Source organism: Sapajus apella, unplaced genomic scaffold (assembly GCF_009761245.1).
Source record: "Sapajus apella isolate SASKATOON/1434 unplaced genomic scaffold, GSC_monkey_1.0 scaffold20, whole genome shotgun sequence".
Taxonomy (NCBI): Eukaryota; Metazoa; Chordata; class Mammalia; order Primates; family Cebidae; genus Sapajus; species Sapajus apella.
The window spans coordinates 11,038,308-11,063,729 of NW_022436960.1; the positions used below are offsets into that span (position 1 = coordinate 11,038,308).

Consider the following 25,422-nt stretch of genomic DNA (forward strand, 5'->3'; position numbering starts at 1 on the left):
TCTCTTTGGCTAAATATGAACCATGCAGAGGAAACAAAGGAACTGCTTTTTAATGACAGAGGTTTAAATGAAGCCCAGCAGCCTAAGGCAGAATCCCAATTAAGAAGAGATGGAAAAGCAGGGTCCCAGAGACCACTTAAACTTACATCAATGTTTACGAGTATCCACTCTATACCTATACCAGGAGTGGTGGTAGTTGCTGGGATTTTAAAGATAAATAAGATACCCACCCTGCTTTCCAGGGGCTGACATTGGAGGGGGGGTGATTGCTGTGTGGGGGTAAAGAGACAAAGACAGAGAGAGCAGGGTGAGAAGTGCTGTAATCATGGCAGAGCATCATGCTGCAGAAGCAAACGCTCATCAGGAGGGAGGCAGGAAGGCTTCCGGAGGAGGTGCTGTTTGACCTTGTCTTAAAAGATATGTACGCATTTGCAAAGTGGGAAGAAGAAAGCAAATTCTTCCTGGCAAAAGGAAGAGCACGTGTAGAGGAATTGGAGCAGGGTAAAGTCCATGATGGTGGGGAACAATGACAAGTTCAATGTGAGTCGGGTTCCGACAAAGGAGGCTGGATATACAGACGAGACCCCAGCTGAGTAGGTCACAGGTGCCATCCAGACTTTTGAGCTTTATCCTGCAGCCAGGGGCTCCCAAAGCTATAGAATCATCTTCAGAGCTTATCTCAAAGTTCTGATTCCAGGGCTGCACCTCAGAAGTTTGGAGTAGGACCTGGAAATCTGCATTTTGACAAGCACTGCCGCAGATCGTGGAGGACGCTCTCCATAGGAGCTGCGGGGCTGCTGTGGGGGGTGAGGCGGTGTGTAGGTGAGGAAGGAGCATGACTTTGTGTCTGGGACGTCTCAGATGGAGGCCTGGAGGAGCAGGGAGTGGAAGAAGGATCCTCCTGGTGTTTCCCAAAAGCAGATGCAGAAACAACAGAGCATGGCCCTTGGCCCTCCAAGGGATCCGAGAGGACAGGATCCAACAGACGCCAAGGAGGCCTGTCTCTGGTGGACGTTCCATGTCTCCTGGAGCAATGAGCCCAGGTAAAGGAACCTGGGCCAGGGAGAGAGGCCGGGGCAGGATCTGCCTGCTCAGAGGCAGCACCCAGGAGAGGGCGACTGTATCTGGGAAGCCAGACCTCACTTAAATGCTGTGCCACTAATTAAGCCTGAAGCCCCAAAGTGGGTCAGGGGCTGGACCCAGGCTTGGAGCAAAGCTGGAACACAAACAAGTGGTAAGGGAGGGAAGCTGGCCTGCCCTGTTGCGGACTCCCGCCAATGCTCTACCTCACCCAGTGACATCGCTATGACCATGCCAGTCCCTGCCACTCTGCCCCAGCCCGGCCTCCAGGGGACCTGGCTTCTCAGCCTGTAGCCAGCTGCTTGTCCCAGGTAATCAGGCTCAGAGGAAATGTTCTTTCTACCATGCACCCTAACCCACAGGCTCTCCTGTGCCAGTGAGCAGGGTGACAGAGGTCCAGAGGCCTCCACAATGACCAACCTTGTCATCTAAACTCATGGTAAGTGACCAGTGCAGATGCCAGCACCTCACTGGTGTTAGAGGCAGGAGAAATGACAAAAACAAAGAAGTTGCCTTCCTTTGGAGAGGGCTTTGCTGCCATGCACTCATGCTGGGCTATGTGGGGTGCAGCTATGCCAGGAAGCTGAAAAAAGCCAATCCCCAAGACAACCTCTGTTGAACTGCCCACAAAAGATGGCGCCCAGTGGTGCCTTAGAGTAGCAGAAGATGGCACCCAATGGTGTCATCGCCCCTATTTAAATGTATATTTAGCACTGACTTTAACTATCTTTGCATAAAATTCATAGATAATGTAACAATCCAATTCATAATTTCAAAAAAAAATATGTACTGCCCTGACTATCAGAGAAAGGACAGAAGAAAATCTGAGTGTATATTTCACAGCTAGAGTAGAAAGCAGAATGAGGTAGACAGCTGCATGTAGGACTGCAGTGGATGACAGAGCTGCACACGCAGATGGGCAGGGCAGTGTTGCGTTGTGACTCAAGCACCAAACAACATTGCCATTAGAGACACATTTTCTAAATGTGTGTTGTAGAAGACGTGTGTCTTAGTCCATCTTCACACTGCTGATAAAGACATACCTGAGACTGGGAAGAGAAAGAGGTTTAGTGGACTCACAGTTCCACATGGCTGGGGAGGCCTCGCAATCATGGTGGAAAGCAAAAGGCACATCTTACATGGCAGCAGGCAAGAGGGAATGAGAGCCAAGAGAAAGGGGTTTCCCCTTATGAAACCATCAGATCTCATGAGACTTACTCACTACCACGAGAACAGTACGGAAGAAAGAGCCCCCGTGATCAAATTGTCTCCCACCACGTACCTCCCACAACACGTGGGAGTTCAAGAAGAGATTTGGGTGGGACGCAGCCAAACCATATCAACATGTGTTTTCCGAACTGGTGAATACTCTTTGTAAAGTTTCAAACAAAATAAGGCACAATCTTCCCTCTATTTGGTTGACTGTGCTTTTCTGTAAAAGGGGTATGTTTAAATTTTGCAAAAAGAAAACTTTGTGTTTATATGTAAAACAGAATTAGGTAGTAGTTTCCAATGATTGTGGTGTTTTCTTTCAGCTAAATGAATGCACAGAAGGTATTAGAAAGTGGTGAGTAACGAGACAGCAACATCTCCCTGGCTTCTGCTCACTCAATGCCATGAGGCCCCCTCAATATTGTGACAGTCCAAAGCATGCACCCACAGATTTCCAAAATGCTCCGGAGGGATGGTGCTGCACCTCTAGGGTCCACTGCTATGCAGTTTCCACAGCCCTTGCTTGTACATTAACTGATTTGAGCCTCTCAATTAAAAGAGGCAGAGCAGATGGAAGAACCTAGGTCCAGAGAGGATATGTCAAGCTTGGGTTTATGGGGAGCTGGCAGCAGAGAGGGAACCCAGAGTCTCTACATCTTGGGATTGCATGATGTTATAGGCTGGATTGCATCTCCCAAAACTTATAGGTTGAAATCCTAAATGTGGGTACCCCACAATGTGACTGTATTTGGATATAGAGTCTTTAAAGAGGTAATTAAGGTCAAATGAGGTCATATTGGTTGGCCCTAATCCAATAGGACTGATGTCCTTATAAGAAGAGAAGATTAACCAGATATAGTGGCTCATTCGTGCCTGTAATTGCAGCACTTTGGGAGGCTGAGATAGGAGGATCGCTTAAGCCCGGGAGGTCGAGGTTGCAGTGAGCTGTGATCATGCCATGGCACTGCAGCCTGGGTGACAGAGCAAGACCTTGTCTCAAAAAAAAAAAAAGAAGAGAGAAGATTAGGACACAGCCAGGCACAGTGGAGGAACATACAAAGGCAAAGGGAGAAGACACACCTATCTCCAAGCCAAAGAGAGAGGCCTCAGAAGAAACTAACCCTGCCAACACCTTGATCTTGGCTGTTCAGCCTCCAGACTGTGAGAAAACACATTTCTGTTGTTTAAGCCCCCAGCCTGTGGTATTTTGTTACGGCCACCCAAGCAGACTAATACAGATGGGATTTTGAAGATCGTCTAGCCTGACTGTCTGCTCCTGTATAAATTGCCTTGGGATTACCAGAAGCCAATTTTGCAGCCTCCTGTCTCCTTCACCCCATACCACTGAGCTGAAAATATAGACACTGCATTTCATTCTGTAAGCCAGATGAAGTAATTCTCACCCCACCAGGTAAACTCAAAAAGAGTCTCCCACAAGCAAAGTCAATAGGGAAACATGTCATAACCTCTAATGGTATCTCAAATGTTAGCCAGACGTGTATGGTCCAGATGAGACCAGATCAGGCCAGTTAATTACCCAAATTATGTTAATTACCCACATCTCTGTGTTGGGGCCTCATCTGCTTGGCCAACAGGAAACTTACTCCCTGGGGTTTGTAGACACACCCATGTGCTGACTCATGTCTGGAAACTAGTATTTTGGTGCTCACATCTTGCTTGTCCAGAGGGTGGGACAGAAAACCAGGTGCCCTGTGATGGCCAGACTCCCCACCTGTAATCCACTGTCACTTCTGGTGTTCCGGGCACAGCTGCAGAGGGCTCTGGCCTCAGTGTCTAGAGCCCGCCATGCTGAGATAGCTGAGTTTCCTTTCTCCATAAAACACCTTCTGTTTTATGCTTAGGCAAGGAGATCCCCCAGCAAAGCGATCTGAGCCTCCAAAAATTCCAGCTCCCTTTCTGCCCACATCCCCATGGACATGTCTTCCCAGAGCATGCAGGCAGTTCAGCAGTGGCTTCAAGATGGGCTCTTGGGTCAGCTGCTTTGCTGACCCCCCAGCCAACCCTCCCCTCCAGCCCTGTCAAGACCACTGGCCAGTTCAGGGTCCTCATTCCTCAATGGTTGGTTCCCACTGGATATTTTCATGAGATCAACCTGCTTACCCTACTTAAAATTGTGACCCCTTTAGCACTGCTACCTGTCCTCAACTTTCCTCCTCCCCCCCTCCTTCTTCCAGGCTTAATTTTTTCCATGGCACCATCTGACACTATGTATGTTTTACTTACTTCTTATTGCCTTATTGTACTTAAAATGTAAAGTCTAAAAGGGCAAGGGATTGTATTGCTTTGTCAGGCTCTGCCCTAGCCAGTACTAACTAGCACAGTACCTTGAACACAGTAGGCACCTAACAAGTATTTGTGGGAAAGGAACTAAGGAGATGCTGAACTGCAGGCCTTGCTCAGTCAGCCACGGTGTCCTTCCCCACCAGCACCGGGACAGATCCGAGAATGACGGACACCCTTGCCATCCAGCAGCAGCGACTGGGTTGTGCTGATGCAGGAGGGCCATGTGAGTTTGCTGTCTTGAGAGAACAGGACAGAAGCCTGGCCCCATGTAACTTCTGCTCATTCATGCCACTGGCGTTTCCTGGGCTCTGCCTGTGTGCCCAGCATATGTAGACAAGAAGATGCCTTCTCTAGCCCCAGGAGCTCACAGTCTAGTCAGGGAGACAGGCTCATTGCAGGGCAATTAATCCTCCAGCAAAAGATGCTCACAGTGTGACTAACCTCACTTGTTGAGCTGGGTTTGCTTTGTGGCAGTCAAACTGTGTCCTGGAAAATGAATTCATATGAACAGGTAGAATGTGGTGAAGGTCACTTTCTGGTTGTGCTGGGAGGTGGAGCAAGGGAAAGAGATTCAGATACAGGCTGAGTGGGGCTAAAACAGGCCACACACAAGAGGGGCTGCGCTTTATTCTGGGAACCAACTGCTTTGCAACTTTGCTCTGCAGGTTTCTGTGGGTCCCTGAACCCCCGCTGAGGGGCTACAGGGGAGGCGGAAGAAGGCGGGACTCTGAACTCCCAACTTGGTTTCAATCAGAACCTCTCCTCTGATCCGTGTTATAAAGATGACCTTCTCACAAGACTTCCTTTTAACAAAGCCTTTGAAAATGAGTGCTATCCACTGCTGACCACTAGAATTCTCTGTGCATAGGGAAATGTTCTATAAATGCACAAATACAGTAGCAGTTATTCATATGTGGCTAGGGAGCACTTGAAATGTGGCCAGTGTGACCGAGAAACTTAGTTCTTAATGTTACTACATTTTAATTGATATAAATTATTAATAAAATTCAAGCAGTCACATGTGGCCAGCGGCTGTTGTATTAGGCCGCACAGCAAGGCACTGGGGAGCCAAGGAAGATTTGAAAGTGGAAGACCTGTGAGCGGAACTATGCCTTAGAAGCAGTGTGGCCCCACAGGTACCTCAAGAAGTAGGTAAATTTATATCCATTTTGTTGATGAGGAAATTGAGTCTTGGAAAAATAAGGCGACTTGTTGAGAGTTTCATAGTAGTAAGTAGCTGAAGTAGGTCTTGAAGCAAAGTCTTCTAGCTCTAAACCTAAAAGCCAGACAGAGACACAATCAGGGGATTTATAAAAATGTTACCATTGATAATTACGGCTGCACAGACACCTCTTACCAAGTGAAAAACAGTTGGTTCCACCTATACTGGGCATGCCCCAAATTCTACCTTAGGTAGAATGAACCAATACGATGTTACATGAAAGATTTATATTTGTAAAGTTTTCTTAAAAGAAAATTTTCTGATAAAATTTATTCCTAAGTCCCTACGATTGCTTTTCTGAAATCATCCACTATAGGGTCTTGGTTAGGCATTAAAATTCTTGTGCAGGTCATCAGCATTTCCTGGCAAGAAAAATCTCAGAGAAACAGAGGATTGGACTGCAATAATAATCTCTCTTGATATGATGCATAAGAAATGACATCATCTACCAATATCACTACAAGCAGTGGGAGAAGTTCTCGGCCCGCACACGGAGCTTATCTTAGTCCTTTTGTGCTGCTCTACCAGAATACTACACAGGCTGGGTAATTTGTAGCTTATAAAGGACATTTATTGGCTCATAGTTCTGAAGGTCGACAAGTCCAACATTAAGGTGCCGGCATCTGGTAAGGGCCTTCTTGCTGCATCGTGACATAGATGAAGGCATCACATGGCAGAAGATAGAAAGGTCAAGAGGGAGAGCCCATTCTTAAAACCCCTTTTATTAAAGGATTAAACCCACTCTGGTGAAACCTTCATGGCCTAAATCACTGCTTAAAGGCCTCATCTCCAATACCATTACACTGTCAATTCAAACATTCGAACCGTAGCAGAGCTCTTAAAGATAATTTTCTAATGAATATTTTATTTTTTTCTGACAGGTAAAATAATAAGTGGAGGGAAAGCTTTCAAATTCAACCCTGAAAGATCAAGCAATCTATTTTTCTTGCTTTTTTATCCACCTGGCTCAGAAAAGGCTTACTAAGGGAAGGAAGCTCCTTGTGCTGGGTATGGAGTAGGCTGGAGGGAGGTGAGATGGAGTACACACAGGGTCTACATCTTAAAGAGTCTGAACTGTGTGGTAGGAATTTGCAAAGATCTGCACATTCCAAGTGTACTTCCCAGGCCTGTTTATCCTTGGCACTGCATGCTAGAAGATGGGAAGGACACACCCATTTAGGCTTTCTAGTAGCCATCTTTTGTTTACTGCTCTTGCCAATGATGGATTAATGAACGTTGCTCAGGGGAAAGCAACTTTATTCTCCACTGACCTGGTCAGAATCTGGGTTTGTATAATAGTCAGGACATGCTGGGGCATGTTGCAATAACAACAAGCCCCCGAACTTAGTGACCTCAAATAAACAAAGGGCATTTCTCTCATGTTCCATGTCTGTCTAGGGTCAATTAGAAGCTCTGCTTAATATGGTTACTCACAGACCCAGACTGACAGAGCAGATTCCCTCTCAAACATTATCAGGAGCTCTGAAGAATTTCCGCTGTCAATTACACAGCCCCATCCAAACACATAGAGATCAAAAGCTGCAGCACTACCGCCTACACAGAAGGCAGAGAGTTGGATGTATCTGGCATCCACACCAATGACCACCACAGTGGGAACCTGCAGCTTTGTTCTGCCTTTCTTCTTCTTATCTGGGAATTCTACCCTCCTCTTGATGACCAGTAGCAGAAAATGGATCAAGAGGGCCACAGGTCGTCTAAAAGTCTTAATTGAATGAATAACCTCCACTCCCAATACTTTTCAAGTAACAAAGCTTTGTTCAGCCAAGACTGCCCCTGAGGAGATGCTGAAGAATGACTCCCCAAACTTCAGGGACTTTTAGATGCCTAGTGGAATCTTGGAGCTGGAAGGGGCCTCAGAGGCCATCTCACATAACTCTAACATCTCGGAGGTGAGGAAAGTGGAGCCCACAAAGAGGTTTTCCTGAATCTGCCAGGGATAGACTAGAAAGGACTAGAAGCCAGCTCTCCTGGATCCTAGAACTAAAAAAAAAAAAAAAATTCCCCCAGGGCTCACCACAGACTCTGATGTGAAAGAAGTAGAAAAGACAGAGGCTGCAGAGTAGGGGAGGTGGCCCTTGAGAGGGGCCCCAGGGGCCCGGTTGCCTTTCTCTGTCAGGCCCTGGACAAGCATTCCCTACCTGAGAACACTGAATCAAGGACTTTACTTACCACACAACCAGCACCTCTTGCATGCCCTTGGGAGATGGCCTCATGTTGGTATAAGCTACTGATTCGGATGCTACTTCTAACTTTCTGTGACCTTCTAAGGAAACTGTGGCTGTGTACATCAAAGGGAGAGAAAAGAGGTTCAGAGAAAGGAACAGAGGCAGCAGAGGTGGATGGGCTGGGAATTTACAGTCTCTGAAGAAGCCCTTGCTGCGGGCCCTCTCTTGGCCAGTCCAAGATGATGTGCTCCAAGGGGTACCCTCTGAAATGTTCTGCTTTACTTCTACTTGGGTAGTGGCTCTCTCCCTCACTAGAATGTAAGCTCCATGTCAGGATCAGTCCCAGACACTGGGAAACACTCTAAAGCCTTTGCACAAGAAGGAGTTCTGTAAGTACTTGTTGAATGGGCTGGTAACCACAGAAAGGTATTTAAAGGTTTTAAAATAGAGTGACAGGGTCATGCTTGGCTCTCAGAAAGTTCAAAAAAGAGACAGGTACAGCGACATTTGAGCTGAATCTCAAAAGATGGTGAAGTAGGGACTGGAAACTAGAGCAGGTGAAGGCCATTCCAAGCCAGGGAGAAGAATGAAGGTCAAACAGGGAAAATAAGCAATAAATAGTTAAACTACATTCATGCATTCATTCATTTACTCACTCACTCAACCAATACTCATTAAATGCCTGCTGCATACCAGGCCTAGCACTGTGTGATGGTTAATTTCATGTGTCAACTTGACTGGGCTAAGGGATGCCCAGATAGCTGGTAAAACATTCTTTCCTTGTGTATCTGTGAGCATGTTTTTGGAAGAGATTATTATTTGAATCAGACTGAGTGAAGAAGGTTCTCCCTCACCAATGTGGGAGGCATCACCCAATCCATTGGGGGCCTAAGTAGAATAAAAAGGTGCAGGAAGGATGAATTCACTCTCTCTTCTTGAGCTGGGACATCTTTCTTCTCCGCTCCTAGGCGCTGGAGCATCTCATTCTTGGGACTTGGGACTTTGGGACTGATATAAGTAATCATCCCCATAGTCCGTTTCTTAGGTCTTCAGCCTCAAACTGGAAGTTACATCATCAAGTTACATCATCAAGTTATAGCCTCAAGTTCTCAGACCTTTGGACTTGAGCTGAATTACACTGTTGACTTTCCTGGTTCCTCAGCTTACCAACTGCAGACCGTGAGACTTCTTGGCATCCATATTCATGTAAACCAACTCCCACCATAAATCTCCTCTTCGGTATGTACATATATCCAGTTGATTCTGTTTCTCTGGAGAACCCTGACTAATACAGACAGAGAGCCAAGGGGACCACAGCAGGTGGCCCACGAATGCGTAGGCAGGTTAACAGAGATGTGGATGACCTCACTCCCAGCAGAGAATTTGGGATGGGAGGGAGTCCACCCTATAGGAGCATTAGTCTGGCATCAGACAGCAGGAAGGAGAAGAAGGAGACTCTGGGGAGAGCCTAGACTAAGCTTATGACCCTGGACTCCTCACCTGGGTGATCCCAGTGTGCCCCCAAAAGCCCTCAGCAGCCTGTAGTTCCACACAGCCCCAACCACTAGAGCTGAAGCGACTTCTGGTCTACTATTCTCATTTTCAAACAAGGTAACTGGAGTTAGAAGGCAAAGCGCACGCCAAAGGTCATACAGCAAGATAGCTATGGTGTCTTCTTACACTTTCGGTTAAAAAGGCACCAGCCACTCCTAGGCTTTACCCGGGGTGCTTTGCTTAGGAAGAAAGCGAGAAGCCAGGCCTGAACCCTGGTTTTAGCCATCATGGAAGAGGCAGGTGGTGTCAGTGGTGGGCCATGGGAAAAAGAGGAGCTTGTCACCCACCACACCAGGACCTTGCTCTGCACAGGGACCAGGCTCTCCTCAAGCCCTCTCTGTCTCTGGGAGTGTCCCACCATGCACCTCAGACTGTCTGGAGCACAACCTCAGGTTCAGACACCACCCCATGCATCTTCCAGTCCAACACCTCACCAATGCCCAAGTCCCCTCTCAAATGTCCCCATCATGTGGTCATCACACCCTGAACTGCATGCTCTGCCAAAGCACCTTAACAATACATTTGCATCCCAGTGACTGTGTGCAATTTATGTGAATGAATGAATGAACCACATGTGAGGGAACAAGTGATGGGATTAATGAATATGTTCATCAAAGGCCTTCAGGATTCTTGCGCTTCCTCCACACTGTGGGGATGACAAGAGTTCCCACCTCATGGGGTTTTTATGAGGGTTAAATAATTATATATATAATTCGAGATGGAGTCTTACTCTGTCACCCAGGCTGGTGTGCAATGGCACGATCTTAGCTCACTGCAACCTCCGCCTCCCGGGTTCAAGCAATTCTCCTGCCTCAGCCTCCAAAGTAGCTGGGACTACAGGTGCCCATCACCACACCCAGATAACTTTTGTATTTTTATTAGAGACGGGGTTTCATCATATTGGCCAGGCTGGTCTCGAACTCCTGATCTTGTGATCCGCCCACACTGGCCTCCCAAAGTGCTGGGATTACAGACGTGAGCCACTGCAACCAGCCTAAATGAATAAATACTTTTAAAGTGCTTGGAATAGTGCCAACCACAGAGTAAGCATTAGATGTTGTTGGATAAAATGCAAAAGCATACAACTCTTCCACATTTCTGTTTCATCTTTACGTAACTCTTATTTTAAAATTATTTCTTAGCTGGGCATGCTGACTCACGCCTGTAATCCCAACACTGTGGGAAGCTGAGGCAGGTGGATCACCTGAGGCCAGGAGTTTGAGACCAGCCTGGCCAACATGGTGAAACCGTCTTTACTAAAAATACAAAAATTAGCCAGGCAGGTTGGCAGGTGCCTGTAATCCCAGCTACTGGGGAGGCTGAGGCAGGAGAGTCACTTGAACCCAGGAGGCAGAGGTTGCAATGAGCTAAGATCACGTCACTGCACTCCAAGCTGGGAGACAGAGCAAGACTCCATCTCAAAAATAAAAATAAAAAAATTAATGAGTCTGTCTCCCTTATAACCTGGAATAACAATCTAGAATGTGCTGCTTTGTGGATGAAAGGCAGACCCCTTCTCTCCTGTGACAGCTCTCAGGAATCTGAACTCTCCTGTTCTGTCCCCTCCCTTTCCCAGGCTGAAGACCAGCCTTCTTGACCTGACCAGGCTTTGGGTGGGGGTCCCTGACCACCTCCTCTTGTTGGGCCACCAGCCTCTTCTAGCACGGCACTAATGTCCTCTGACCCTGGAGTGGAGAAGCCCAGACTCTTGAGGGAGGGGAGTACTGTTGCCTGTGGGGTCTGCCAGCCAAGAAACAGCCCTGGACCCCACCCCTCCACACCCCCAGGCTCTGTGGGGCCCTTCTCCAGACCCTTCGGCTTTGACCTCTAATCCAAGCACTTCCAGATCTAGCCCCACCTTCCCCAGCCTCCTCACCTCTCACCTGCCCTCTGATTCCCTGAGTCCCTCCTGGTCTCCCTGCCCCCATGCTGTCTTCCAGAATCTACCACAGCTCCTGGCACACAGTGAACACTGGAGAGACAGTTCCTAGATTGATTTGTTCCAGGGGTGGGGGCATTGGGGCAAGAGATGGTTATGCCAACCTTGATTGGAGCCTTCAGCCTGGTGCTGCGATTCGCACAGTTGAGCAGGCGGAAGGAAGATGAGCATCACCTGTCTTGGGCGACCCTGAGCCCCACCCTGAGATTTACATAGGTCTGAGCTGTGTCCTGGGAATCTGCGTTTCTAGCAGCCACCTCAGGTTCTGTTGTTGTCCATGGACCTTGTTTTAAGAAATTCTGCTCACTGTGATTTGGGCTACAGAGAGGCCCAGACAAAATGGGGGAGGAGGCAGAGAATGCGGTCGGGGGAGCAGGAGGTCTTCGTGGAGGCGGTGCTGCTGCAGGTATAACGAAGGGCTTCAGGAACCAAGGGGCTAGAGAAGGTGGCTCCAGAAGGCTTCCCTAGACGTGGCAGTGAGGATGGGAGACGGCGCAAGTGAGGAAGACCCGGCAGACACCGTCATCCCAACCTCACCGTCAACACCACGGCTCCCCACCTCTCTGGATCTTGCAGCTGAGACCACGAGACGTCGTTGGCATCCAGGCCTCATTCTCCTTGCCCAACTGCCCTCCCCACAGCACAGATGCACTTCACCCAGTGGCTTCCAGGGGAATGAGCCAAAAGGAGAAACATAACAGAGACTCAGGAATCCCGGAACTAGGCACACAGGCCAGCAACGGTGTAGTGCTGACAGGGACAGCTGTCCCGAAAGAGTTCTTGAACCATCAGTCAACGTCAAGGCTGACTAGACAAAATTATAGTGCTGGGGACTGAAACCAGAGGCCCAGAAACCACCTCACGCATCTTCCAGTCCAACACCTCACCAGTGCCCAAGTCCCCTCTCAAATGTCCCCGTCATGTGGTCTCTGTCCCACACCCCAGCTTGGGCCCCACGTGCTCTCCTGTTCATCCTCCCCCACCCCAACCCGCTCCTAAAGCCGCCTGCCACTCAGCCATTGACTCATTCATTCCTCCCCTGTCAGTCGAGCCCCTAGTCTCATGAGTCCTCGGGGCACGCTCATTCAGGGATTGGGCTGGGACGCCTACGCTTGCTCTTCTGATTCCTAGATTTTCCTGATCAAAGAGAATAACCCCTGGGAGGTAAACATCCCAAATGCCGGGTGATATTTTTACATCGTCTTTATGATTTAAAAAGGTCCAGTTCACAGGTTGCAAAGCTTAACAGTACTACACCCACATTTTGTCCCTCAGAAGACCCCACAATGTGTCAGATGCCTCAGGAAGCCCAAGCCCACAGCCACTCCTGGCCTGGGAAAGAAGATAATTATTCCACATGGGGAGAGGTGTTCTGCAGCCTCTGCAAAAATGTAGAACCCCTGTAATTAAGCCCAACCCCTAATTAGTCTGGGTAGTCATCCTGGCCTAGTTCCACTTCCCAAATCTGGGGCCAACTGCCCCTCCTATGGTGGACCAGATAAGTACTTTCAAGGTGAAAGTCTCCCAGATAAGAAGCAATAGAGGGGGAAAAAAAAATCCCAGCTTGAATAACATGTCAAAAATAATAATCTTGTTATTTAAAGCTGAGTTGTAGGGAGAATCCTACAGAAGTGCTGATGACATTCCCGTTAATGCCGGGAGTGTTCATCGTGATTGATGGCTCCAATAAAAAGCCAGGGAATCAGGAGTGATTGATTGGGCCATCTCTTTAGAGTGTTGTGAAAAACTGCCTCGGAGAGCATACTTGCCTCTCCGCAGGTGAAAAATCTGTGTTCAAATAATGTCAGCCATATTAAATAATCACCCTCTGTCCAGGTGTGCATAAAAATTGATCTGCTGATACTCCGCCAAGGTGTGAGGCTGAGAATGTTAGGAATGTGTTGTATATACGCATCTGTGTGTAGCTTTCTCTATGTCGTCACCATCTGCGCTGACGGGTAGCTCCGGCAGTTAAAGCTGGGGGCACATGAGGTGGAGATGACTGTTAGAGTCTCCCTAGGTCCAGGTAGTTCTGCTTGAGTTGATGCACCAGTCTGGAGTCAGCTGTGGCCAGATGTCCTGCCTGACGGCCACATGCTCCTGGTCCCAATGAGGACCTTGGATGGAGGGGTGGGGAACCAGAGGAGCGCCTGTCTTCCACAGCCCAGCTTCATGGAATCGCTTCTAAGTTCCCTTCTACAACACCTCCACTTTCATTCACTCCCCAGACAGTTTAGTGTCCCCGCATCTCACTCCCCGTGCCACTGAAAAGTGACTCCAGTCGCTGATGCCACATCCAGTGGGACTTCCTCTGCCTTTCCCCATCCTGGCCCATCCAGGCTGCTTCCTCCTGGCCCATGCTGCAGGGTTCTCAGAGCCCAGCTGAAACTAGGCTGCCTCTTGCTTCACAATCTCTCTGAGGACTTGGGAATTAGACTGTGGGAAAGAGAGCAAGGTCACGTGTGAGAGTGGGTGCCCAGGCTCCTGGCTGCCCGGGACCCTAGCCCACAGGCTGGCCCTCTCTCCACAGCCCCACCTGCTGCTGGTGGGTGTGGGGATGATTACAAGCCCACAGTGAGAAAAGGCAGAGGAAATGAAATGTGCACAGGCCTGAAGGTGTGTGTCAGCGGGTGGGGTTGGACACTGGTGTTCTTGGACATCTGGGATGTGGGGTTCCTGGGGAAAGTGTGGGGACTGGGACTGGAAAATCAGGTGGGGTTAGAGCCCAAAAACTATAAGCCATAAAAGGGGCCTTACATGCCATGGGCAGTGAGTGGGATGCCTCGCGGAGATTAGGGTAGGATGGGGAATGATTCGATTTTCATTTTGGACCAATTACTCCGGACAGTGAGGAGTGGAGAGAGAGAGGGGGTAGGGAGCCCATTTAGGAGGAAGTCGCAGCAGTCCTGTTCAAGCTTCCCTTCCTCGGAGAAGCCTCTGACTTTGGTGTCTAGAAGCAGAGACTGGGACAGGGTTTCTTGTTCAAGCAATTTATGGGGGTGGTCTCAGGAGAAGGAAGGTGAGGGGGGTAAGAGAGGGAGGAACAGGCTAAGTAAGAGCACCGCCCCAGTTGAAGATGAGTGTCAGGCTAAGCCCCTGGGACTTGGGCTCCTTCACTGTACCCCAGAGCCAGCCCCACACCAGGAGCAAAGTGAGAGGCTCTTCGTATCAATGTCAGCCATTGGCCAAGAGCTATGAAGGCGCTGGTGGGAGGTGCCCTCCCAGATGAGGCAGGTTCCTGGGACAGGGAGATCCTCCAGAGAAGGGGCAGCTGGAAGGATTAACAGCTGGCAGGTGCAGTGGCTGGGGTTGCCTGCATGAGCTGTAGAGGGCACTGCGGAGGGGCACAGACGGTCTCTCTGAAACCCCTCTGGGGGGCTTGTTAGTGCACAGATTGCTGGGCCCCACCCCAGAGGTGGACCCACACCCAACAGTAGCAGGTGGGGCTGAGGAGAGAGGGCCAGCCTGTGGGCTAGGGTCCCAGGCAGCCAGGAGCCTGGACACCCACTCTCACACGTGACCTTGCTCTCTTTCCCACAGCCTAATTCCCAAGTCCTAAGAGAGATTGTGAAGCAAGAGGCAGCCTGGTTTCAGCTGGGCTCTGTGAACCCCACAGGGTGGGCCAGGAGGCAGCAGCGCGGCCAGGCCAGGATGAGATGGTGGGAGGTGCCTCTGAGTAGAGCAGCTGTCCAGGCAAGAGGCTGACTGGAGGGGCCAACCACCTGTTTGCCCAGAATCGAGGGGTTTCCCAGGATATGGGATTTTCAGGGTCAACATTGGGGAAAGTCCCAGGCCAACTAGGACGAGCTGGTCACTGCACCGGATGGGGTGATGAAGAAAAGCCAGGACCCACTTTTGGACCCTGTGAGCCTTCCTCCGAGATATCCACTAGTAGGTCGGGAGTGGAAGTAAAGGCTGGCCATCCTCCCATCTCTCAGGAGGGCTGACCCAGAAGGATGGACATCTGGGGAGCATAAGGTGTATCTAGGAATCTGAAGGTATTTAGAAAATTCATATCATTGCTAGTAGTTTTATTTATCAGTCTTTGTTGTAGAGGAACAACTAGCCAATGTGATAGAGTGGACCAAACTGTGGACCAGGAATTCTAAGACCTAAACTCTAGTCCCAGAACTTTCATCACTAGCTGTGTGACCATGGACAAGTAAGTTGCCCTCTCTGGACCCCAATCTCCTCCATTGTAAAAAAATAAAAATAAATAAATAAAAGACAGTAGAAACTAGGTCCAGGGTTCTTTTGTATGCTATTGGATCCGTTTGACAGTTTGATGAGGCTTACCGATTCCTTCTCTGAACAGTGTTTTGAAATGCATCAGATGAAATAGGATTTATAAGGGAAACCAATTGTCATCAATCATAAACATATTGAAAAAACAAATTTGTTATGTGGCAATACATGTACTCCTTAATAAATGCAATTAAAAACAAGCCTGAGCCATGGGTATAATAACTGTAATTTTAAAGTAGTTGTGAGAGTAAACAATATTTCAGGATGCCTGTGACAACCATAATTGTTATGAAAATGTCTGTGGTTTCTATTAACAGCAATGTCACAGGAGCTGCTGAAGCTGCTATGACCTCCTGTCTACATGTGTAACGGAGGAGGGAAATGCTACACTGCAGCTGGAAGGAAGTGGAAATAAAAATATAATTATTCCCTTTCCATCATTTCCCCCCAATTTTTTTCTCTTTCTTCTTTCTTTCCTTCCTTCCTTCCTTCCTTCCTTTCTTTCTTTCTCTCTCTCTTTCTTTCTTTCTTTTCTTTCTTTCTTTCCTTCTTTTTCCTTCCTTCCTTCCTTTTTCTTTCTTTTCTTTTCTTTTCTTTTTCTTTCTTTCTTTGAAGCAGTTTCACTCTTGTCACCCAGGCTGGAGTGCAGTGGCACAATCTTGGCCCACTGCAACCTCCACCTCCTGGGTTCAAGCAATTCTCCTGCCTCAGCCTCCCAAGTAGTTGGGATTACAGGCGTGTACCACCACGCCCAGCTAATTTTGTATTATTAATAGAGACGGGGTTTCACCAAGTTAGTCAGGCTGGTCTCAAACTCCTGACCTCAGGTGATCCACCCTCCTTGGCCTCCCAAAATACTGGGATTACAGGTGTTAGCCACTTTGCCTGGCTCTTTACCCCCCAATTTTATCCATGAACTATGTCCTCCCCAAAATTCACATGTTGAAGCTCTAACCCTCAGTACCTCTCAATGTGACTGTATTTGGACTTAGGGGCTTTAAAGAGATGATTCAGGTACAAGGAGGCCCTAATCCAACACAACTGGTGTCCTTATAAGAAAAGGAGATTAGGACACAGGCACAGAGGGAAGACCATGTGAACACACAGAGAGAAGGCGGCCACCTGCGAGCCAAAGAGAGAGGCCTCAGAAGGAGCCAATCCTGCTGGCACCTTGATCTTGGACTTACAGTCTTCAGAACCATGAGAAAATACGTCTGTGTTGTCTAAGCCCCCCAGCTCGTGGGATTGTGTGATGCCAGCCCTAACAGACTAATACGACTGCCCCCCGCCCCCGTTCCTTAGAACTCCGGTTAAAAATTCCAGGACTAGGCAGCCTTTAAGGTCCCTTTGACTCTGTCCATGCAGATAGCACCTTTCTGTGCTAGACAAGAAGGGCTCTGTGGATGAAGATAAAAGGGTGTCTTCTTCAGGCCGCTGCAGAACCAGCCAAGATGAGAAGGAGATCCAGGTGCTCGTGGGCCCCCTGCATTGACTGTATCCACTGCTGTCCCCATGTTCTAAGAACAGTTCTCCCCATCCGAGTGTGTAATCTGCAAGAAGATCCCATGGGCAGCCATGCACTTCACAGTGTATCCACAGGGGTCTTGACCAGGAGGGCTCTGTGACTGCCACCCTGAGGCTCGGTGAATGTGAAACGATGCCTAAATGTGAAAGAGCAAAGCTCCAAGACCCAGCTCTCCTGCAAGCTTCAGATGAGAAGACGGGTGGATTTTCCCACTTCCTCTGGAGGAGGTAGAGGCAGAAGGAGGAGATAAGGGGAAGGACAGAAGAAGAGAGGTGAGAACTGAGCTGGGAGAGGAAGAAGGTAAGTGAGAGAAAAAGAGAAGAGGAAGGAACAGGAGAGTGAGAAGTGAAAGACAGAGAAGTGAAGGGAGAGAAAAGAAAGAAAGAAGGAGAGGCCACCAGATCACTTTCCTTCTTCAGCCAAGGCGGTCTGAGGCTCCCTTTCCCTCTAGGAACTTCCAGTGACAAAGGGACAGTGAGAACTGGAAGAAGGACACCGAGAGAACCCTTCACCCCACCACCACCTCTGGCAAGCAAGTGATTCCTAACGCTTGGAGCCCCAGCTCCTAGACCAGCTGTGTTTCAGCAATCTGAGCCTGGGTCATAGGCATCGGCCACAAAGCCTCTACTCCCAATTTAGGAGGGTGGGGCAGGAGGGCCTGCCAGTCTGTCTGACTCATGGCTGTCTTTGGGAGAAGCTGCCTCCACGCATGTAGAGAGGCTGCCTAGCCCTAGGGTCGGCCCATTGCTTCTCCTCCCTGGAGCCCCAGCTCTCTATCTTCTCATGGAAAATCATTGACACAGTTTTTCTTGAAGCCAGTTTGTTTTTCAGCTCTATCGGCCCTGATACGATGCTTAATACTTCCCTGGGGAGCGAAATGAAGCCACTGCCATCTCTGCAGTAAATACCTAATTAGGATGCTTCTGAACAGTGTATTATTTACTTGGGAGAATGTGTCTTGGGTCAGCGTGCAATTAGAGAGGTCATTATTTTCTCAAGAGAGGGAGATGGTTCCGGCAGGTCCTATACTTAAATATGTCATTAGGTGCTGCTTAAAGCATCTGTGGTACCTGGGAGGCACCATTCATTTATTATTAACAACTTGCCTATTGCAACATCCAGACCGCCGAGCCACTGGGATGAGGAGAAATGAGTTCTGATTCTAACTACGTGGTGGTCGAGAGAGGCTAAGCAATGCTCTGTGTCACTAGCCAACGAAATAAGTAGCAATTAGTGACTTTGAGCCAAACTGACCCATTGATTCAATCAAGAATCTAGTCTATATCAGGCACAGTGCTTGGTGTTTTAATTTAGTATTCCATTTAATCTTCAGCACAGTCCTATAAGAGAATATTTTTCTTATTTTATATGCGAGTAAAGAGACTTAGTGAAGAAACATGCTCAAAGTCACAAAGCTAACGAATAGCAAAGCCACCACACGAAGAATCTGATGTAACAACAGAAAGAGCTGCAAGACATAGACTTTTTCTGAGGAGGAGTACTTAGGGAAGCCCAAAGTCAAGAGGAGATGAAAACAAGGATACTAGAGGAATTCAAAGACTCTGGATCACACAGCTAAATTAAACATTAAACACAACCCAACTCCTAGAAGAATTAACACAAATCTCCACACTAAAACCTCTTTACCTCAGTTCCTATTACCCAATACAACATGTCCAGCTTACAACAGAAAACTGCAAGGCATGCCAAAGTCTAGAAAAAAAAATACAACCTGAAGAGACAAATCAATCATCAGAACCAGACTCAGATATGACAGAGGTGTTAGATATCAGACAGAGAATTTAAAATAATTATGATTAATATGCAATATCCCTAGTGAATAAAGTAGACAATATACAAAAACACATGCAGAGGCCGGGTGCTCATGCCTGTAATCCCAGCACTTTGGGAGGCCAAGGCAGGTGGATCACAAGGTCAAGAGATCGAGACCATCCTGGCCAACATGGTGAAACCCCATCTCTGCTAAAAATATAAAAATTGCCTGGGCATGATGGCACATCCCTGTAATCCCAGCTACTTGGGAGACTGAGGCAAAAGAACCCGGGAGGCGGAGGTTGCAGTGTGCCAAGAGTGTGCCATTGCAGTCCAGCCTGGGTGACAGAGTCACAGAAAAAAAAAACAAAAACAAAAAACAAAACAAAACAAAACAAAACCATGGATAATGTAAGCAGATTTGAAATTCTAAGTATCAGAAAGAAGTCCTAGAAGTTGAGAACACCATAACAGAAATGAAGAATGCCTCTGATGTGGTCATGAACAGAGTAAACATGGCCAAAGAAAGAATCAAGGAATTTGAAGGTTAATCAGTAGAAATTTCCTAAACTGAAATGCAAAGAAAAAGAATGACAAAAACAGAGCAGAGCATCTGAGAATTGTGAGACAACATCAAAAAGGGCAGCATATGCATAATTGAAATGGCAGAAGGACAAGAAAGAGAAAATGGAGCAGAAGCATTTGAGCTAATAATGGCTACTATTTTCCAAATTGCAGATCCAGGGAGCTTAGAAAATACCAAGCAGCCCTGGTCCATCCAGGTCGAAAAGAAAAAAAAAAAAAATACCAAGCAGAATAAATACCTAAACAAACAAACAAACAAAAAAACACCTAGGTACATCATATTTAAACTACAGAAAGAACTAAAAGTAGAACTACCATTTCATCCAGAAATCCCATTACTGTGTGGGATATATATTCCATAGGAGATATATCTGTGTGTGTGTGTGTGTGTGTGTGTGTGTGTGTGTATGTATATATATACACATATATACAGATACAGATCTGTATATATATATATATATACAAATCTGTATATATACAAATCTATATATATACAGATATATATGTATCTGTATATATACACATACAGATACAGATCTGTATATACAGATTTGTGTATATATATACACAAATATATATACATATATATCTGTATATATACAGGTATGTATATATATACAGATATATATGTATCTGTATATATGTGCACACGTGTGTGTGTGTGTGCATGTGTGTGTCTATATATATATATATATAGACACACACATATATCTCCCATGGAATACCACTCAGTCATAAAAAAGAACAAAATAATGACATTCACAGCAACCTGGATGTAATTGAAGACCATTATTCTAAGTGAAATAACCCAGGAATGGAAAACCAAACATCATACATTGTCACTTAAAAGTGAAAGTTAAGCTATGAAGATGCAAAAGCATAAGAATGATATAATGAACTTTGGGGACTCAGGGGAAAGGGTGTGGGAGGGGTAAGGGATAAAAGACTACACACTGGGTACAGTGTACACTGCTTGGGTGATGAGTGCCCCAAAATCTCAGAAATCACCACTAAAGAACTTGTCCATGGTACCAAAAACCACTTGTTCCCCAAAAACTATTGAAATAAAGTAAAATTTTGTGCAAAAGAACTGCTGCTTGTCTCTCCAAGCCATGCTCCCCAAAAAATAAATGAATAAATAAACTACAGAAAACCAAAGACAAAGAAAAAATCTTAAAAGAAGCTGGAGACGGATGGATGTAGGAAATACCAAACTCGTAGAACAAAGTTAAGAGTTACAGCAGACTTTTTGACATAAACCTATGGAAAAAAGAAGAGGAGAAACCTTTAAAGTGAATGAACGCCAGCAGTGTCACAAAAGCTGAAAGTGAGAGATTGAAAATACAGAAACCCACCGACCTAGAATTTTATATATATCTAGCAAATTCATCCTTCAAAAGTGAAGGAGAAATAAAGACTTTTCTCAAACAAAAATTGACAGAATCCATTGCCCACAATCTGGCCTGCAAGAAATGTTAAAAGAAGGTATTGGCTAGGCATGGTGGCTCACACCTGTAATCCCAGCACTTTGGGAGGCTAGGGCAGGCAGATCACCTGAGGCCAGAAGTTCCAGACCAGCCTGGCCAACACGGTGAAACCATGTCTCTACTAAAAATACAAAAATTAGTCAGGCGTGGTGGCATGCTCCTGTAGTCCCAGCTATTCGGGAGGCTGAGGCAGGAGAATCACTTGAACCCAGGAGGCGGAGGTTACAGTGAGTTGAGAATGTGCCACTGCACTCCAGCCTGGGTGAGACTTCATCTCAAAAAAAGTTGTTGTTCAGGCAGAAGGAAGACTGTATAAGTCAGAAACTTGGATTTATGTAAGGAAAGCAAAAGTGGCCAGGCACGGTGGTTTACACCTGTAATCCAAGCACTTTGGGAGGCCAAGGTGGGAGATCACATGAGGTCAAGAGTTTGAGACCAGCTGGCCAACATGGAGAAACCCATCTCTACTAAAAACACAAAAATTAGCTGGGCATGGTGGTACATGCCTGTAATCCCAGCTACTCGGGAGGCTGAGGCAGGAGAATCGTTTGAACCCAGGAGGCAGAGGTTGCAGTAAGATTGTGGCACTGCATTCCATCCTGGGCAACAGAGTGGGACTCTGTCTCAAAAAATAAAAATAAAAAATAAATGAAGATTGGATCGGAATGTTTATAGATTGGAGGACTCAATATTGGTAAAATGTCAATTCTTCCCAACTGGATACAGATTCCCAATCAAAAGCTCCGCAAGCTATTTTGTAGGTATCACCAAACTGACTCAAACCTATATAGAAAGGCAAAGAACCTAGAATAGCCAACACAAAACTGAAGAACAACAAAGGACTCACATTACAAAATTTAAGACTCACTATAAGACTACAACAATCAAGATTGGACAATATTGGTGAAAGAATAAAAACATAAATCCATGGAACAGAAGAGGGCACAAATAATAGGCCAACTGTATTCAACTAATTTTTTTTTTACAAAGGTACAAAGGCAATTCAATGAAGAGAGAATCGTCTTTTCAACAAAAAGTGCAGGATCAAAGCGACATTCATATGAAAAAAAAAAAAAAAAAGAACCTAGACACAGACCTAATGCCTTACACAAAAATGGATCACGAATCTAAATGTAAAATGCCAAAGTATAAAACTTTTAGAAGAAAACCTAGGAGAAAACATGCATGACCTTAGGTTTAGTAATGACTTTTAAGATACACCAAAAGCTCAATCCATGAAAGATAAAATTGACATGTGAATATAGTGGGTTGAATGGTGGCCCTCAAAAAGGTAGGTCTAGGCCAGGTGTGGTAGCTCACGCCTGTAATCTTAGCACTTTGGGAGGCCAAGGTGGGCAGATCGCTTGAGACCTAGAATTTGAGACCAGCCTGGCCAACGTGGTAAAACCCTGTCTCTACTAAAAATACAAAAATTAGTCAGGCATGGTGGCACACACCTGTAATCCCAGCTACTCTGAAGGCTGAGGCATGAAAATCATTTGAACCCAAGAGGCAAAGCCCTCAGTAAGCCAAAATGGCACCACTGCACTCCAGCATGGGTAACATAGTGAGACACTGTCTCAAAAAAAACGGACGTCTATATCCAAATTCCTGGAACCTGTCAATGTGATCTCATTTGGAAAAAAAGGGTCTTTGTAGAAGATTGAGTTAAAGACCTTGAGATGAGATCATCCTGAATTACCGGGGTAGCCCCTAAATCCAATGCGAGTATCCTTAGAAGAGAGATAGAGGGTGATTTGACAGGGAGAAGAGGAGGGGTGTGACCACACAGACAGAGACAGGAGTGATGTAACCACCAGCCAAGGGGGGCCTCGATGTGATGTCATGAAAACAGCGGTACACCTCTGTGGTCTCCCTTTCACAAACCCATCATCCCAGTCTAACCATGAAAGAATCACCAGCCAAATCCCAGCTGAGAAACATTCTACAAAACACCTAACCAGTATTCCTCAAAACTGTCAAGATCATCAAAAACCAAGGAAAGCCTGAGGAAGTGTCCCAGCAGAGAAGCCTCAGGAGTAAATGTAATGTCTCCTGGATGAGAGCCTAGAACAGGACAAGGATGCCAGGTAAAAATGAAGGAAATAAGGCCAGCTAGCCTGGCTCAGTACCTGTAATCCCAGCACTTGGGGAGGCTGAGGCAGGTGGCAGATCTCCTGAACCCAGGAGTTCTAGGCTAGCCTGGCCAACATGGCAAAACCCCATCTCCACCAAAAAAAAAAAAAATTAGCCATTCACGGTGCCTCAAATCTGCAGTCTCATCTACTCGAGAGGCTGAAGTGGGAGGATCACCTGAGTCTGGAGAGGTAGAGGCTGCAGCTGAAACATGACTGTGCCACTGCACCCCAGCCTGGGTGACAGAGTGAGATCCTGTCTCAGAGAACAATAAAAAAACTAAACTAAAGGAATCTGAAAAAGTATAGATGAGTTACTAATAATATATCAATATCGGTTCATCAGTTGTGACAAATGTACCCAATTATATGTTAATAACAGGCAGAAGTGAGAATGAGGCATCTAGGAACTCTCTGCAGTGTATTCACAACATCTCTGTAATTCCAGTTCTATTCTAAAATATAAAGTTTGCTGAAAAGTAAAAGAAGAAAGAAATGGTGTTATTTATGACCTTAAAAAATTAAAAACATCCACCCTGAAAAACAAACCCTTAACACATACACTTTCCAAACATGACACGTACGAATGAACAGCGCACAAGGGAAATTGGAAGAACCTGTGTTGTTTACCCTGGAGCGGATGCCTATGGGGGAGGAGACTCGGATTAGGACCCAGAGAAAGGAGAAAGGCACAACCACGATAATCTCAAAAGAGGATTCGCGTCCAGATGGGTGGTGACAGCAAGCCATCAAATGGGGGACATCAGTCCCCCAAGTCCATGCACCTGGAATCCTTGAACAAAAGGAGGGAAAGGGAGAGAGAGGCCCTGCCAAAGGCAGCCAGTGACCTCTGCAGCCACAGGAAAGGAACATGTCTCTCTGGAGAGCATTCCTGGAGCTTGTGGGGGAGAAAATGGCCCGACCGCTGGCTTCTGCTCTCCATGAAAGCTGCCAAGCACAGAACTCAGGCACGTGGCTCAGAGACAAGATTTTTTTTTTTTTTTCGAGACGGGAATCTTGTTCTGTCACCCAGGCTGGAGTGCAGTGGCTTATTGCCACTTTGGCCTCCCAGATTCAAGCAATTATCCTGCCTCAGCCTCCCAAGTAGCTGGAATTACAGGCACACCCACACCTGGCTAGTTTTTATGTATTTTTAGCAGAGACAGGGTTTCACTATGTTGGCCATGCTGGTCTCGAACTCCTGACCTCATGATCCAGCCACCTCAGCCTTCCAAAGTGCTGGGATTACAGGTGTAAGCCACCATGCCTGGCCAAGAATTTTTTTAAGAAAATTTTAGAAATATATGGAATGCTTCACAAATTTGTGTGTCATCCTTGTGCAGGGCCATGCTAAGCTTCTCTGTATTGTTCCAAGCTTGGTATATGTGCTGCCAAAGTGACAATTTTGCCCCTGCTGCTGCCGCCTGCACCATCTGACTGACCCCAGGCAACCTTATCTAACCTCCTACAACTCAGCTTCCTCATCTGTAAAACGGGCGAATGGGGATAGTAAAAATGACTGCTCAGGGTTAAAAGAGGTAAATGTACAGAAAGCACTTTATACAGTGTTTGACACATAATGTCTTGATAAATGATCACTATTACTATTTTAAATGCCTTTTCGAATCCATTTTCCCCTTAGGCCAGATTTGCAATTACTCCCAGCAGGAAACATGTTTCATTGCCTGCCCTACCCACAGCTCTCTTCTCAGAGCCTGCTCCTCCAAAGGGCAAGCTGCAAGGCCCTTCCCCTGTGCCCACTACCTGGCCTGGCCACCCTGATGGGACAGGAAGTCTGACTCAAGTGAGCTGAGAGGTTAAGTTCTCTCAATAATTTAACCTAAGAGTCCACCAATTTTAGTGAATTTGTAAGAATGCACTGGACTTACATAGTCTCAAGGAATCGTGATCTGAGCCAGTTGATACCCTGGGGTGTCAAAAGACACCCAGAAGTTAGGGGAGCAGAAACAACATGTGATCTGGTTTGCAGGGGTGCTTGGAGCTCAGAGAGGCAGAGATGAGGCCAGTTCATGGGAGGTCTACCTGCACTTCCTCAATTAACTTCATCAGATTCACTAATCCCTTTCCATAAAACTCCTTCTCACTTGCATTTTCCGAATGGGTTTCTATTTCTTACAACCAAAATAGCCCTGACTGAAATGTTAATATACAGGC

The 25,422-nt window shown here is 46.7% G+C and overlaps 1 non-coding gene across 1 annotated transcript; it reads right to left on the bottom strand.

The window, feature by feature from the left end:
• Positions 1 to 24,545: 24,545 nt before the first annotated feature.
• LOC116558131 lies at positions 24,546 to 24,648 on the bottom strand. Its single transcript, XR_004271860.1, has one exon. It is a non-coding gene; the product is annotated as a U6 spliceosomal RNA (small nuclear RNA).
• Between the last annotated feature and the right edge of the window lie 774 nt (positions 24,649 to 25,422).